Below are 15,475 nucleotides of genomic sequence, written 5' to 3'. Positions count from 1 at the left end.
AACTCTTGCTGACATGATTGCTAACATGATTGACACTCTCTATATAGTTAATATTCATTCATGGTCAAATCTGTAGCTTAATTAGGTGCATTATTGAAATCAACTTTGATTTTAGACTGCTTACATCCAAATTAAAATTTCATGGTCAATTTGCCCTACACGTTTATTGCTATGATTTAAGAACCTGGATGTGTGTCACCTCATTATCTTTTTCAGAGCTGCTCAATTGATTTTTTTTCTCTATCATTGTCAATCCAGGCAGGTGAACCAATAATTTTATTTTGTTACTGTATGTCGTGGATGTCAATCAATACTCAGTCGTTTCCAATTTAATCAGCAGGAAACTGGAAAATTCTTGAGAGCAGTGAAGAGCACATGTTTTTAAGGTTTCAAGTCTTTTGTAGTTTCTAACGTATTGGTAGTCAAGTACAGGACAAAGAAGTTCCCCAGATACTCACCTCTTGCGTGGACTATATTGGAGTAATTTTAAACTTAGAGGACAGCTAGAGAAGGTGCTGGGTAGGGAATTAAAATGTAAAAGATCGGAAACCAAACCAAATTCACCTCCAATCGTCTGTTTTTGTGGAGGCAGGGTAGCCATTAAAATCTTTGATGAAGCCTCCATTTTAACTTGTGCTTCATTTTTAATACCTGCAAACCTGGTTTCCCAGGCCTCAGGAACCCTGGCAGATGGAGTGAGGCAAAAAGGGTGCATTCATGAAGTTAGCAGCTTTACAGAGTTCTTGCAGGCTGTGCGGCACAAGGAATCTTTCATCCAGTTCACCAAGTTTATCTTTAAAACCATCCAGCGATTGACAGATTAACCCCACACTGTTCTCCCTCCCCACCCCACGATGTTGAACTTGGCAGACATGACTTCCCAGCTCCTGCCAGCGAACTTGTCAATTTGACTGGTTGCTGGGCAGAAAACCTGTTTAAAAATGAAGGTCCTGCTACTTAAATTTAGCAGACATGCAGAAAATATGTATTTCTGTGTTTTCCTGTTTGAAAACCCTCCCCGCCAACCTTGTTCATTTCCTGGCTCACAGTTATTATTGAGCACGATTGTGTTATTTTGTGGCCCGTTGTAGATTCCTTAATATGGTCAGTTGGGCCAAACTCAAGAAGTCTTCATAGCTTAAAAACATACAGGCTGTGAAATTAATTTGTGTAACGTCACTTCTAGCCCATGCCATAGAGAGTATCATGCAGTGGAGGAGAATGGGAAGCACCAGAGTCCTCTTCCTGCAAGGCCCCTGTGGGGTAAGGTTACTAGTGTGGCACATGCCCAAAGAGGGACATCATAACAGGTTGATTGATGCAACATATGCATATTAAAATTAATCAATGAATGTGCATGGAGCGCCATCCCGATACATTCCTGAAACACAAGGGATTAGAAAGTAAAATGGCCCCTGCTCTGGGGATATTTAAAGGGCCACTACACAAGTTGCACTTATGGAGGAGGTCACATTGGGAGGAGGAGGAGAAGGCGGAGGAAGAAGGGGACAAGGAGGAAGGGAGACCATTTGCACCAAGTGAAATTGGATAGAGAGAGAGGGATTGAGTGGTGAGGTTTTGCTTCAGTCAAAAGGAGCTACCCCGCAACATTTCCCTTGGACTCAGCTGTTTCAGTACTCTCAGGAATGTCTGGGCTGTCAGACAAAAATGCTCAATAAGCATTGGCTGGGAGGCCAGAAATCCATTAGATTGTTGAAATGGCCAACATTTGAAATGTGCGCTTCCATCCCATGAATGAATACCACACACAGTAATCTGGGCTGGTAGGCTGAGGGGCAACAGCAAGGACATAGGTGGAGTGGTAGTTGAGCACAAATGCAATCTTTGTGGGAAAGAGAAGTGAATTCATGCCGCAGACACTTCCCTGGGTGGCATCTCAGCAATCTTCATCATCCTGAGCACACATTCCTGGACTGCTGGGAGGGTCTCCATGACCCTTTGAGCACTGAGATCTGCATCCATGAGGACGACTTTCAGTATCCGGACAGCAGCAGAATGGATTTCATGACCTTTGCCTGAGCTTCTACTGAGCAGCGATACATCAAGAGGCCTCTCCACCTATGCTGCAGGTGAGACAGTGAACCAGAGATACTCTATCCTTGGTCAGTCTGGTAATGCTGCCGAGGAGTTGCCCGCCACCTCAATGGTTGGTAGGATAAACTCCATGCCCTATGTGATACCTTGTTCCACAGTGGAGCTGGACTCAGCTATGGCAGGTTAGCCAGTGAGCCTGACAAAGCATCAAACATCTCAATGTGCTTGTCTATCAGTTCTATAGTCTGTCCCAGTGAGATCCACATTTGAGTCCCCTGCATCAGACCTTGCCTGCAGACAAGAATGTGAACTGACCTATTGTCCATGTCTGGCTGCAGCTAAATCACATCCAGTGAGTCACCACACGCAAATCACAACTCTAATATGCATGCAGTGCTCAGTATCCGAGCCATTGACTGCGGGTATTAGATTGACAATGTTTCTTCATGACCTTTCTTTCTCCTCTCATGCTAGAATCTGAGGCTGCAAGGGCTGAGAAGCTGGGAGTTCATGACTTTCTGAAAGCTCAGGGAGTGAAGGGGAGTGAAGATTGCGGGAAGAGTGGATGGGGAGGAAAGCAGAAGGTCCGCAGTCTCTCCATTGACAGTTTCCATCCCATGACACCTTTCAGGATGAGGGTGAGGATGGTGCCATGTGGAAACAAGTTATCATCATCCAGGATGACCTCAGCAGTGCCAGGTACAGCAAACTGATTCTGCGGTACCGGCATCCATGGTTATCAAAATTATCTCTGTGAATGAATCCTGGGTGGTCCTCCAGCCATCATCTGCCTCTCCTGCTTGCTGTGGGCCAATTTCCGTGCAAGAGGAAAGGTGTAATGTCAGTAACTGTGTCAGTGTGTGTTGGGTCATGTGCCTACCATTGCTGAATAGCTGTAGGTTTACAGGGGCCTGTAGAGGTGTGTGTGTATGTGTGTGTTGTTGGCATGATTGGAAAATGTACGTTGGTGGGGTGTAGTAAAAGTATATTAGGGGTGAGTCCTGAGTATCACGGTTGCTGCTGGGAAGTGGTGACTATGCAGTGCACTAAACAGTGTTAGAGGTGTGAAGCTCATGTAATAATGATTCTAGCTCTTATTTTATTTGAACTGATGTGGAGATGCCGGCGTTGGACTGGGGTGGGCACAGTAAGAGTCTTACAACACCAGGTTAAAGTCCAACAGGTTTGTTTCAAATCACTAGCTATCGGAGCACAGCTCCTTCATCAGAGGTGGGTTCCATAACCACATATACAGATAAATTCAATGATGCAAGATGATATTTGAATGCGAGTCTTTGCAGGTAATTAAGACTTTACAGGTCCAGACGGTGCGACTGGAGAGAGGGATAATCACAGGTTAAAGAGGTGTGAATTGTCTCAAGCCAGGAGAGTTGATAGGATTTTGCAAGCCCAGGCCAGATGGTGGGGGGTGAATGTAATGAGGCATGAATCTAAGGTCCCAGTTAACATTGGAGTTTTTACAACTTTATTTTTTGATATACATTTTATCATTTTTGACATTTGTTAGCTAGAAGTGTATTTTCTTATGAAGAGGGAGACATATCAATATTGGTATTATTTTATATCCAGAGCCGAGTGTAACAAGGTCGGTGATTTCTTTGACCTGTGAGTGTTTACATAAGAACATAAGAACTAGGAGCAGTTGTAGGCTACCTGGCCCCTCGAGCCTGCACCGCCATTTAATGAGATCATGGCTGATCTTTGTGGACTCAGCTCCACTCTCCGGCCCGTACACCATATCCCCGAATCCCTTTATTCTTTAGAAAGGTATCTATCTTTTTCTTAAAAACGTTTAAAGAAGGAGCCTCAACTGCTTCACTGGGCAAGGAATTCCAGAGATTCACAACCCTTTGGGTGAAGAGGTTCCTCCTACACTCCGTCCGAAATCTACCTCCCCTTATTTTGAGGCTATGCCCCCTAGTTCTGCTTTCCCCGACCAGTGGAAACAACCTGCCCGCATCTATCCTATCTATTCCCTTCATAATTTTATATGTCTCAATAAGATCCCCCCGCATCCTTCTAAACTCCAATGAGTACAGTCCCAGTCTACTCAACCTCTCGTCATAATCTAATCCCCTCAACTCTGGGATCAACCTAGTGAATCTCCTCTGCACTCCCTCCAGTGCCAATATGTCCTTTCTCAGGAAAGGAGACAAAAACTGAACACAATACTCCAGATGCGGCCTCACCAACACCCTATACAATTGCAGCATAACCTCCCTAGTCTTGAACTCCATCCCTCGAGCAATGAAAGACAAAACTCGATTAGCCTTCTTAATCACCTGTTGCACCTGCACACCAACTTTTTGCGACTCGTGCACCAGCACACCCAGGTCCCTCTGCACAGCAGCATGTTTTAAGATCATGGCTGATCTTTTGTGGACTCAGCTCCACTTTCCCGCCCGAACACCATAACATAGAACATACAGTGCAGAAGGAAGCCATTCGGCCCATCGAGTCTGCACCGACCCACTTAAGCCCTCACTTCCACCCTATCCCCGAAACCCAATAACTCCTAACCTTTTTGGTCACTAAGGGCAATTTATCATGGCCAATCCACCTAACCTGCACGTCTTTGGACTGTGCGAGGAAACTGGAGCATCCGGAAGAAACACATGCAGACACGGGGAGAACGTGCAGACTCCACACAGGCAGTGACACAGCGGGGAATCGAACCTGGGACCCTGGTACTGTGAAGCCACAGTGCTATCCACTTGTGCTACTGTGCTGCCCTATATTCCTTTATTCTTCAAAAAACTATCTATCCTTATCTTGAAAACATTTAATGAAGGAGCCTCAACTGGGCAGGTAATTCCATCGATTCACAACCCTTTGGGTGAAGAAGTTCCTCCTAAATTTAGTCCGAAATCTACTTCCCCTTATTTTGAGACTATGCCCCTAGTTCTGCTTATACCCACCAGTGGATACAACCTCCCCGCATCTATCATATCTATTCTCTTCATAATTTTATCTGTTTCTATAAGACCCCCCCCCCCGCATCCTTCTAAATTCCAACGAGTACAGTCGCAGTCTACTCAACCTCTCCTCGTAATCCAACCCAGTCAATTCTGGGATGAACCTAGTGAATCTCCTCTGCACACCCTCCAGCAGCAGTACTTCCGTTTTCAGGTAAGGAGACCAAAACTAAACACAATACTCCAGGTGTGGCCTCACTAACACCTTATACAGTTGCAGCATAACCTCCCTAGTCTTAAACCCCATCCCTCTAGCAATGAAGGACAGAACTCTATTTGCCTTCTTAATCACCTGTTGCACCTGAAAACCAACTTTTAGCGACTCATGCACGAGCACACCCAGGTCCCTCTGCACAGCAGCATGTTTTAATATTTTATCATTTAAATAATAATCCCTTTTGCTGTTATTCCTACCAAAATGGATAACCACACATTTATCAACATTGTATTCCATCTGTCAGACCCTAGCCAATTCACTTAGCCTATCCAAATCCCTCTGCAGACTTCCAGTATCCTGTGCACTTTTTGCTTTACCACTCATCTTAGTGTCGTCTGCAAACATGGACACATTCCACTTGGTCCCCAACTCCAAATCATCTATGTAAATTGTGAACATTTGTGGGCCCAACACTGATCCCTGAGGGACACCACGAGCTATTGATTGCCAACCAGAGAAACACCCATTAATCTCCACTCTTTGCTTAATTAACCAAACCTCTATCCATGCTACTATTTTACCCTTAACGCCATGCATCTTTATCTTATGCAGCAACCTCTTGTGTGGTGTAGCCACCTGGGTTGGCCACTTCATGACTTTAAAATGGAGATCCGCTAAGAATACAGGGAAATTCAGTCAAACGCAGGAAAAACAAGCAGGTGCAAAGTTTCCTGTATATCAGAACTTGCAGGAACCCAGACAGCACTGAAACTAACAACCATCTACATATTGATGAGCATTCCCCGGGAACAATTGGAAACAGTTAAGATAAACAAGGCCATGCCAGACTCCTCGGTGCCAGCAGGAGCCAAGACAAAGGAAGGCCAACAGACACTTAGGAACCGCCCAGCGATCAGGGAACAGCTCCAGTATTGGAGAAATCGATCCAAGTGATCAGAACTTAGTCCAATCACTTGGAACCAGGTACGGGATCCGCCCAAAAGGGCGCGAAGCCCCTGGGGACTATAAAATAGAGTCTCCAAATTCAATTCGTCCTTCTTGGCAGGGCCTCTCAGCAGCTCGAAACAACCCTTGACCGTGACCTGCCTAGTTGCTGCACCAACCAAGTAAGTCTCCAGTCAACGCACGCTACGAGATAGGCGCTCCTAGCTACCAGTCTATACCAGCTTTGAAGCTGGATCGAATGAAAGGCCATTTGTTCCCCTGACCTGGTGGGCCAGTTCCAAAGCTAAGTATAGGCCTCTTAGTGTTCGAGATAGTCTAGTAAGTAGAGTTTTATGCATGAGTAGTGATTGACTGTGTATAATAAATGTGGTTTGATTTGAAACTTACTAACTGGTGTATTGAGTTATTGATCAGCACTTGAACTTGAACCTCGTGGTGGTATCATAAAGATACCTGGCAACTCTACAGCAAAGGTTATAAAACAGAGCAAATTAAGTAAAGACACAACGAGCAACATTTACTGGCGACTCCGCCGGGACGTGATTAAATAGAGCCAAATTAAGAACCAACCAAAAGTTAGCAACATTTACTGGCGACATCTGACGGGACCCGACTTAGAAGTGGCCGAACCATTCTGGGTGAACCGAAAATTTGAATTGAGAATCCAATTGGGAACAGAAACATTCACAAGTGTTCAAGCAGTTCTGATCAATCCTCATAATTCGGAAGCATTTTAATGCATGCGTATCTAACAGGGCTATAAGGTAAAACTGATAGATTTTGTTGCGAAAAACTGTCGGGAGTTTGTATTCCGGAAAATAGCGAACGCCGTACCCGTGTTTACAGCACTGCCTTAGTACCCCTTGTTCCAAATTTTAAAAGAGAGCATTCAGATAGGGAAAATGGCAATGAAGGCAATGGAACCCCTCATGAACCCTCAAGAATTTGTGGTCGCAGCGCCCAACAACTGAGTAGGTCAGTGTCCCGTTTGGGAAGTTGAGATTAGAAGGTGCCTCAAAGGGAAGGGATGGCCCCTTTGGAGTGACTTTTGTTCAAATGAGGAAACAGGTCCCGGGAGTATAGGACATACTTGGTGGGAGAACCTGAGTGAAATCCAGAAGAAGAGCTTAGGGAAAGCTTACAAGCCGATGGCAATCGTGTCCTGTCTGGCACAATTGCGAGGCACAGAGGAGGTCGTTCGGATGCTCCGCAAAGAGATGGAAGAGAGACATCGAATGAGCAAGGTCGATGTTAGTGAGATCGAGAGAGAGAATGTAGAATTGAGAAGGAAGTTGGCAGCAAAGGACGGAGAGGTGGATGATGCCAAGTGGGCACACCAGTCTTGTCTAGCGCATCTGAGCAGCTTCCAAACCCAATACGATAAGGCCTACCAGGACACGCAATGTGCAGTCCTGGTAAAAGAGACAGAGAAACAGGTCGAGGCATTGCAAAGGCAGTGCAGCAATCTAAAAGCAGTGTTAAGAGCATTCCATGCTGCCACCACGGAGCACAGACAAAGCTCAGTGGATCATGCAAAATGCCGGATGCAGATTGCGGAACTGCAGTCTTTGCTTTCAGTGCAAAATGGGTTTCAAAGCACCTTTGGATCCCAATTAGATGAAAAAGACGGCCCTGATTGGCAAGAACTCAACAAAACCACGCATAGATATGTACAGGGAACATGTGCGCAAGGAAAGCCCCAAAGGAGAAAAGCACCCCAACCCGCCACAGAGCAGATAGATCAGGCACCCATGAATCCAGTAATTACCCACCGCACAGTCACTTCGGATGGAGACTCGGAATTCCTTTACACCACCCCCTTAACTGTGACCCAATTACGGGACACGTGCAAAAAGACCACACCGTTCCTCCCCACCTCAGACCCCCACCGCTTCTTTGCTGGAGTGAAGCAGCAGGCAACCATGTATGGCCTGGATGAGTGTGAGCAAGTGAAGCTCACAGTTTTAAGCTTAGATCCTTCTGTTGTAGCAGCCCTTCCCGACCCACAGAATGTAGGAGGAGGCACCCTTTCAGAGATGCACACGGCGATCCTAGACGCGATCGGTTATAACAGAGGTGACCCAGTAGAAGGCCTGAATAAGTGCAGGCAGAAGAAAACAGAACACTCCACAGCATTTGCTGGATGCCTGTGGATCCATTTTACAGCCGTTTTCGGAAACTTAGACCGTGCCCATTTGTCCCCAGACAACATGGCCAAATGGACCCGCACCCTTATCTCCCATGCCACAGAGGCAGGACAAAAAGCTTGTACTAATTATGACTCCCTCGGAAGAAACGCACAACAAAAAGTGGGTTTTTAAAAGGTTGCCCCGCTCCTGGGAGCAATCTGTCCACAACAAACCCACGATTAGAAAACCCGAAGAACAGCAGGCAGAGGCAGATATTCAAGCAGTTAAAGCGCACCAGAACCCCGCATGGATGAAGGAAGGCATGAACAGCCCCCCACAGAAACCACAGGCGTGTTACAACTGTGGACAATTAGGTCACTTTGCACGAGAGTGCAATGCCCCACGAAAGCCACAGAGAGCCCAGCAGGCAGGCACTCTGAATAATAACAGGACAAAGCCCATACATATTGTAAACAGCCGTTCAGACTAGACAGACATGAACGGAACTGACTGACGGTGTTCGGGCTTCCCCACCTGGGTCTGCGACACCCTTTGGGATAGGTCCGGCCGACCAGTCGTTGCAGCAAAAATATGGGGACAGCCCATCGAATTTCTCTGGGACACAGGAGGGTCCCGCACCACAATTAATTCCTCCACCATGTTCCATGCCTCCGAAATTCGGCACTCTTTTGTTGAAAAGGAGGCCCAAGCCATTGTGGAAGCTGTGCGACATTGGTGGCGTCACCTGCCTGGCAGGAGATTCACTCTCCTCACTGACCAACGGTCGGTTGCCTTCAGGTTTAGCAATACACAGCGGGGCAAGATTAAGAACGACAAGATATTGAGGTGGAGGATCGAACTTTCCGACTATAACTATGATATCTTGTAACGCCCGGTTCCCATTCGCCATCCCCTGCCCCGACATGACCGCAACCACCGTCATCAAGGTCCTCCATAGCATCTTTGCACTGTTCGGGTTCCCCGCCTACATACATAGTGATAGGGGGTCCTCCTTTATGAGCGACGAACTGCGTCAATTCCTGTTCAGCAAGGGCATCGCCTCGAGCAGGACGACCAGTTACAACCCCCGGGGTAACTGACAGGTAGAGAGGGAGAATGGGACGGTCTGGAAGACCGTCCTACTTGCCCTACGGTCCAGGAATCTCCCAGTCTCCCGCTTGCAGGAAGTCCTCCCGGATGCCCTCCACTCCATCCGGTCACTGCTTTGTACCACAACCAACCAGACACCTCACGAACGTCTCCTTGTTTTTCCCAGGAAGTCCTCCTCTGCGACCTCGCTCCCAACCTGGCTGGCAGCTCCCGGACCCATCCTGCTCCGAAAACACGTGCGGGCGCACAAGTCGGACCCGTTGGTCAAGAGGGTCCATCTTCTCCACGCTAACCCCCAGTATGCCTATGTGGTCTCCCTACGAGACCTGGCGCCCGCCGGAGCCCCATGCACACCCCAGCCACCAGTCCCACCCTCCCCGCCACCAGGGAACCTTACAGGAGGATCGGTCCTTCCGCCGGCCCTGTCTAGCCCCCCCCCCCCCCCCCCCCCCACCCACCGAAGCACCCCGCAGGCGCTCCCTTCCTAGGTCAACATTTTTCCCCACCACTAGGGGTGTCGAAGCTGCCACAGAGATTGAGGCCACGTTCCTGGAGTCACAGACGCCCAAGCCTCCACCGGAGTCACCACCGAAGCTCCGACGATCACAGAGGACGACCAGGGCCCCCGGTCGATTGATTGCTTCATTCTAAATTGTAAATTTAAATCATAAATTGTAAATAGTTACTACAATTGTAAATAGTTACAAAACGCTGGACGTAGATATTACGGTACCTCCATAACTAATTCTACCATGTTGCCATGTTTGTAGTATTAGGCCACCACCCCGGCCGGACTCTTTTAACAGGGGGTGAATGTAGTAGGAGAGGTATTACGGTACCTGGTAATGCTGGAATACCATTGGTAGAAATTGTATGCTTCCTATTGGCCAAGCGGTATGGTAGCTCCGCCCTGCTAGGCGGGGTATAAGAGCCCGTGCTGCCCCAGCAGCCTTCATTCTGTACCTGAGCTGCTGGGGGAAACATCTAGCTTATTAAAGCCTTCAGTTGGACTACAACCTCGCTTTAGTGGTCATTGATCATGCATCAGGGTTCTTCTCATATTATGCCCAATGGGTCCCTAATTATGCGGACAAGGCCCGCCCACTCATCAAGTCCACAGTTTTTCCCCTGGCGGCTGAGGCCCGCCGGGCCTTCAACCACATCAAGGCGGACATCGCCAAAGCCACAGTGCACGCGGTTGACGAGTCCCTCGCCTTTCAGGTGGAGAGCGACACATCGGACGTGGGTCTGGCCGCCACCGTCAACCATGCCTCCGAAATTCGGCACTCTTTTGTTGAAAAGGAGGCCCAAGCCATTGTGGAAGCTGTGCGACATTGGTGGCGTCACCTGCCTGGCAGGAGATTCACTCTCCTCACTGACCAACGGTCGGTTGCCTTCATGTTTAGCAATACACAGCGGGGCAAGATTAAGAACGACAAGATATTGAGGTGGAGGATCGAACTTTCCGACTATAACTACGATATCTTGTAACGCCTGGGGAAGCTCAATGAGCCCCCAGATGCCCTGCCCCGTGGTACATGTGCCAGCACACAAGTAGCCCAACTTCGGGCCCTCCACAATGACTTCTGTCACCCGTGGGTCACCCGGTTCTTCCACTTTATCAAGGCCCGCAACCTGCCTTACTCCATCGAGGAGGTCAGAACTGTGACCAGGGACTGCCAAGTCTGCGGGCTGTACAAACCGCACTTTTACCGGCTGGACAGCGCGCACCTGGTGAAGGCCTCCCGCCCCTTTGAGCGCCTCTGCAAGTACTTGAAAGGGCCCCTCCCTTCCACTGACCACAAAGTGTACTTTCTCAATAGAATTGATGAGTACTCCCGTTTCCCTTTTGCCATCCCATGCCCCGACATGACTTCTGCCACGGTCATCAAGGCCCTACACAGTATCTTGTTTGGTTTCCCCACCTACATCCACAGCGATCGGGGGTGCTCCTTCATGAGTGACGAGCTGCGTCAGTTCCTGCTCAACAAGGGCATTGCTTTGAGCAGGACGACCAGCTACAACCCCCGGGGAAACGGGCAGATGGAGAGGGAGAACGTGACGGTCTGGAAGGCCGTCCTGCTGGCCCTTCGGTCTAGGAATCTCCCGGTCTCTCGCTGGTAGGAGATCCTCCCCGATGCACTCCACTCTATCCGGTCGCTCCTGTGCACTGCTACCAATGAGACCCCTCACAAACGTGTGTTTGCCTTCCCGAGGAAGTCCACCTCCGGGGTCTCACTCGCAACCTGGTTGACAGTGCCTGGGCCCGTCCTCCTCCGGAAGCATGCGAGGAGCCATAAATCAGACCTCCTCGTCGAAAAAGTCCTCCTCCTCCATGCAAACCCACAGTACGCCTACGTGGCTCACCATGATGGGCGGCAGGACACAGTCTCCCTCCGGAACCTGGCACCCGCTGGTTCACCATCCACTTCCACCACCACCCCCGACCTGGTACTGTCCCCGCCCCTCCCGGTTTCCACCCCGACCCCTGCCCCGTCCACCCCCCCTCCAGGGACTATCACCGCAGCCCCCACCCCAGCAGCACCCATCCCCCCACCGGATCCACTACTGGGTGAAGAAGGAGAGGACAGCACGCTCCCAGAGTCGCAGGTACCCACATCGGCACCCACACCATAACCGAGACTGTGGCGATCGCGGTGGAGGATCAAAGCCCCTGACAGACTCAACCTGTAATGTTGCTTCACCCCTGCTGGACTTTTTTTAAACAGGGGGTGAATGTGGTAAACACCACTGGTCATATACTACGTGTATTACGATACTGCCATTGTACTACAGTCAATACGGTAAACCCCGGCCTGCTGGCTCCACCCAGCAGGCTCTGTATAAAAGCATGCACTCTCCTGCGCTGCCTCCATTCTGTTCCAGCTGCAGCAGGCTTAATATCTAGCGCAATAAAGCCTCAATTGTTCACTATTTCGTCTTGTGGTCTTTGATGGTGCATCACTGTCTTTGGGAAAGTTGATTTGTTTCTTTAGCTTGGGAAAATGATGTCAGTGATGGGTGGAGCACAAAGAGAGACATTTTGAAAAGTTGTGGAGAAAGGCAGTTTTGGAGAAAGCTGTGGAGAGAGACAGGGTTTTGGAGAAAATGCTTTTGATAGCGAATTTGGATCTGGCAACCCTTGTGCTTTGTAGACCACAGATAAAGGCAGTTTTCTTTCCCAGTAGGATAGGGAAAAAAAGAATAATACTATTTTAAAAACAGAGCCGGCTTGACTGAAGACAAGGAAGAGACTATAACAACCAAGTTGAAGCAACTATTTGAAGATATTCAGCCAGAGACTGAAGGGGTTCTAAAAAAGAGCCAGAATCTGTTCTGAACCACAAGTATTACTCTATTCCCTGCTAATTGTAAGTAGGTTTAAGAGCTGCATTTTTATTTTCTTATTGTTTAATGGGAAATCATTTAGTTGTGCTGAGGGCTCATTGTAAGCTGTTCTTTTTCTGGTGTGAAGTTAAAAGTTTAATATTGTATTTGTAATAAAGGTTTTGTTTTAAAAATAACCAAGACCTATTTCTTCATGTAATTAATCCTGGAGCAAATCATTCTTCCCGCAGTCTTTCAAATGAACTAAAATATTGGGGTTTCAGTCCAGTATTCCAGCCATTATTGGTGTCGAGGATCGTAATACTCGTGAGATTCAATGGGCTCCTACTGACACCAGGTTGGGCGCAATGAGGCTGCTGAGCTCCATCCAAGAGCTTTGATTCCGCCTTAGTGAGGATCAGCAGTATAAACAAACTGCTCTTTAAATGGCAGTGATGGGATGGTGGTTAGCATAGGAGTGGATGTGGAATTGCCCAATAACCATGAGTACATTGGAAAATCCCTGGCTCCATTATTTCATGTCATTTTGCAATGGCTAACTCATTTACACAATTTTGTTGGCAACCTTAGGTTGAAGGGAAATGAGTGCTGGGGGAAAAAAATGAAGTGAAAAAGAATCCCGCCAACCAGCGGTATCTTCCGAGTCCTCCGAAGTCAAGGAACCTTTGGGTGGTTCGCCCCATCGGCTGCGTGGAAACCCGTTGTGGCGGGACAGGAATATTCCAGCAGTCATGTGTGACATGATATTCAAACATACATCATAACACATACATAATGATTGACAGAGCAACGGACCAATTAGCACACATAACACGACAGCCAATCACAGACAAGAGCAGACACAGGATAAAACAAGAAACACGACACTTCCTAGGCAGTCCATCTGGAGACGGCACAGGGCCAGGACCTCATAGCAAGACACTCACACAGTCACAATGTGCTGAGTACCAAGTCTGATGTGTCAATAGTTTAATGGAATAAAACTGTGTTGTACCAATCGCAACCGTGTTGGTTCGTCTGTACCTCAGAGCACCCAACACGTCAATGTGGAGGTATGAAACTCAGTCTGAGGACAAGTGATGGAGTAGCCAAGTGTCAAATATTTACAGCTAATAGGCAAACCCCCCAAACGACAGTGGAAAGACAGAACATTTGCCAAGAGTATTTTGCATGATCACTAAAATAGAAGAAGCCAAAGCAGAATATTACATATTGCTGGAGATCTGAACTAAAAGCAGAACATGCTGGAAACCTTCAGCAACTCAACTGTACCTCAAGGGGTAGAAAGAGAATTCACGTTTCAGGTCGATGACCTTTTGTTAGATGCTGTCTGACCTGCTGAGTGTTTTGAGCAATTTCTTTTCATTTAAAATAGCAGAAATCCTGAGCTGGGGGATAGTTAAGAATTGGCAAAGCCAGTATAAAAGCGAAATGAATCTGTGAATCACACTAATCATGGGAGATAAACACCACTTTTACCTCAAACTGCCCAATTGCTTTCACCCAAGGGGGCCAGCCATCAGTTCTTTCTGTGGAGTTCAGGGTCAGCTTGCGGAGGCAATCACCTATCTTTGGGATGACTTCTGTGCGATCTGATCGCTGAAGGAGCTTAACTGCATTGATTGCTTGAAGATTCTCTCATATATTAAGAAGCTAGCATAGTGCCATTTTATTTTAACGGAGCAAATGCTGAGAAACTCAAAAAACTCTCTCCAAATTTCACCTGCCTGGGTTACTTCAAGGCTTTCAGTTTAGCTCGATGCACATGCCTAATAATTAACTTGTTCCTGAAATCACAGGTCTAGCGTCGGTCACTGATGAGAGGAAATGGAATGAATGAATGAGCAGAAGGTGCTTATGTAACAGTAATTATCACGGGGTCATTCTATGGTCAAATCAACTGAGGTCTCATTTTCAGGGATGAGTGCCTCTGTTACAGTAATTTGGACGGACCCCTGAGAAAAAAGCAGCAACTCAACCCACACAGAGCAAAACTGCGTGGAGCGCAGAAGATTAAAACCCGCTGGTGATGTTTCCGAACTTTGTTGAACGCCAAGATCCTAAAGCTACTGAATGACTTCCAGTGATTATTATTGAATCGGCAGGGGCAAGTAAGGTATTCACAGATATAGTTTGCTTGCCTAAGACAATGTTAGGAAACAAGTGCCTTGCTAATAACTGTAGCAGACCACATGAAGGTAACCGCAGCACTTAAATCCTGTCTAATCAATCAGGTTGTTCAAAATCAAATCAAAGCAGCATAAGCTTTCAATTCCGGTTCTGTAAAAGGAGAATGCCTGAGCAATATCCCTGGGTCAGTGGCACACACATTTGTCTTTGAAATATGTATTGGCTTGCTCGCAATTAGTTTTTTTTATTTTCAGGGTCTTATAGTGGGTCATAGTGGGTCACAATAAACAAGGACAAAGGAAATGAATATTGTAGCGTTGCACAATTGCTTGCTTTTCCTTGTGCAGATACAGTTTGTACAATCTTAGCTGGGGGTGTAGCAAAGAGTGATATCAGCTTTATCTGTTTGTGTCCTCTGATCTCTACATTCTCCCCTCTTACCCCAGATTTTTAATTATGCATTGGCAATATCAATGCCTGTCAGAAACATTAAATACTTTTAAATTGGAGACTGAAAAGACCTCATTTCCAAGATAAGCTTCTTTAATGTGTTATCGCTGTGTGGAATGCAATCTTGGGTACTG

The 15,475-nt window shown here is 47.4% G+C and overlaps 1 long non-coding RNA gene across 1 annotated transcript in view; it reads right to left on the bottom strand.

Annotated features, from left to right (window-relative positions):
- LOC140387727 (uncharacterized) overlaps positions 1-14,369 on the bottom strand; it is a 142,640-nt gene extending 128,271 nt beyond the window's left edge. The window contains exon 1 of the long non-coding RNA XR_011933979.1: positions 14,241-14,369. This is a non-coding gene — a long non-coding RNA (uncharacterized lncRNA). The remainder of the gene's footprint in view (positions 1-14,240) is intronic.
- Between the last annotated feature and the right edge of the window lie 1,106 nt (positions 14,370-15,475).

The sequence above is a fragment of the Scyliorhinus torazame genome, chromosome 13, assembly GCF_047496885.1.
Source record: "Scyliorhinus torazame isolate Kashiwa2021f chromosome 13, sScyTor2.1, whole genome shotgun sequence".
Taxonomy (NCBI): Eukaryota; Metazoa; Chordata; class Chondrichthyes; order Carcharhiniformes; family Scyliorhinidae; genus Scyliorhinus; species Scyliorhinus torazame.
The sequence above is the reverse complement of the archived record's forward strand: the minus strand, read 5'-3'. Positions and strand labels throughout refer to the sequence as shown.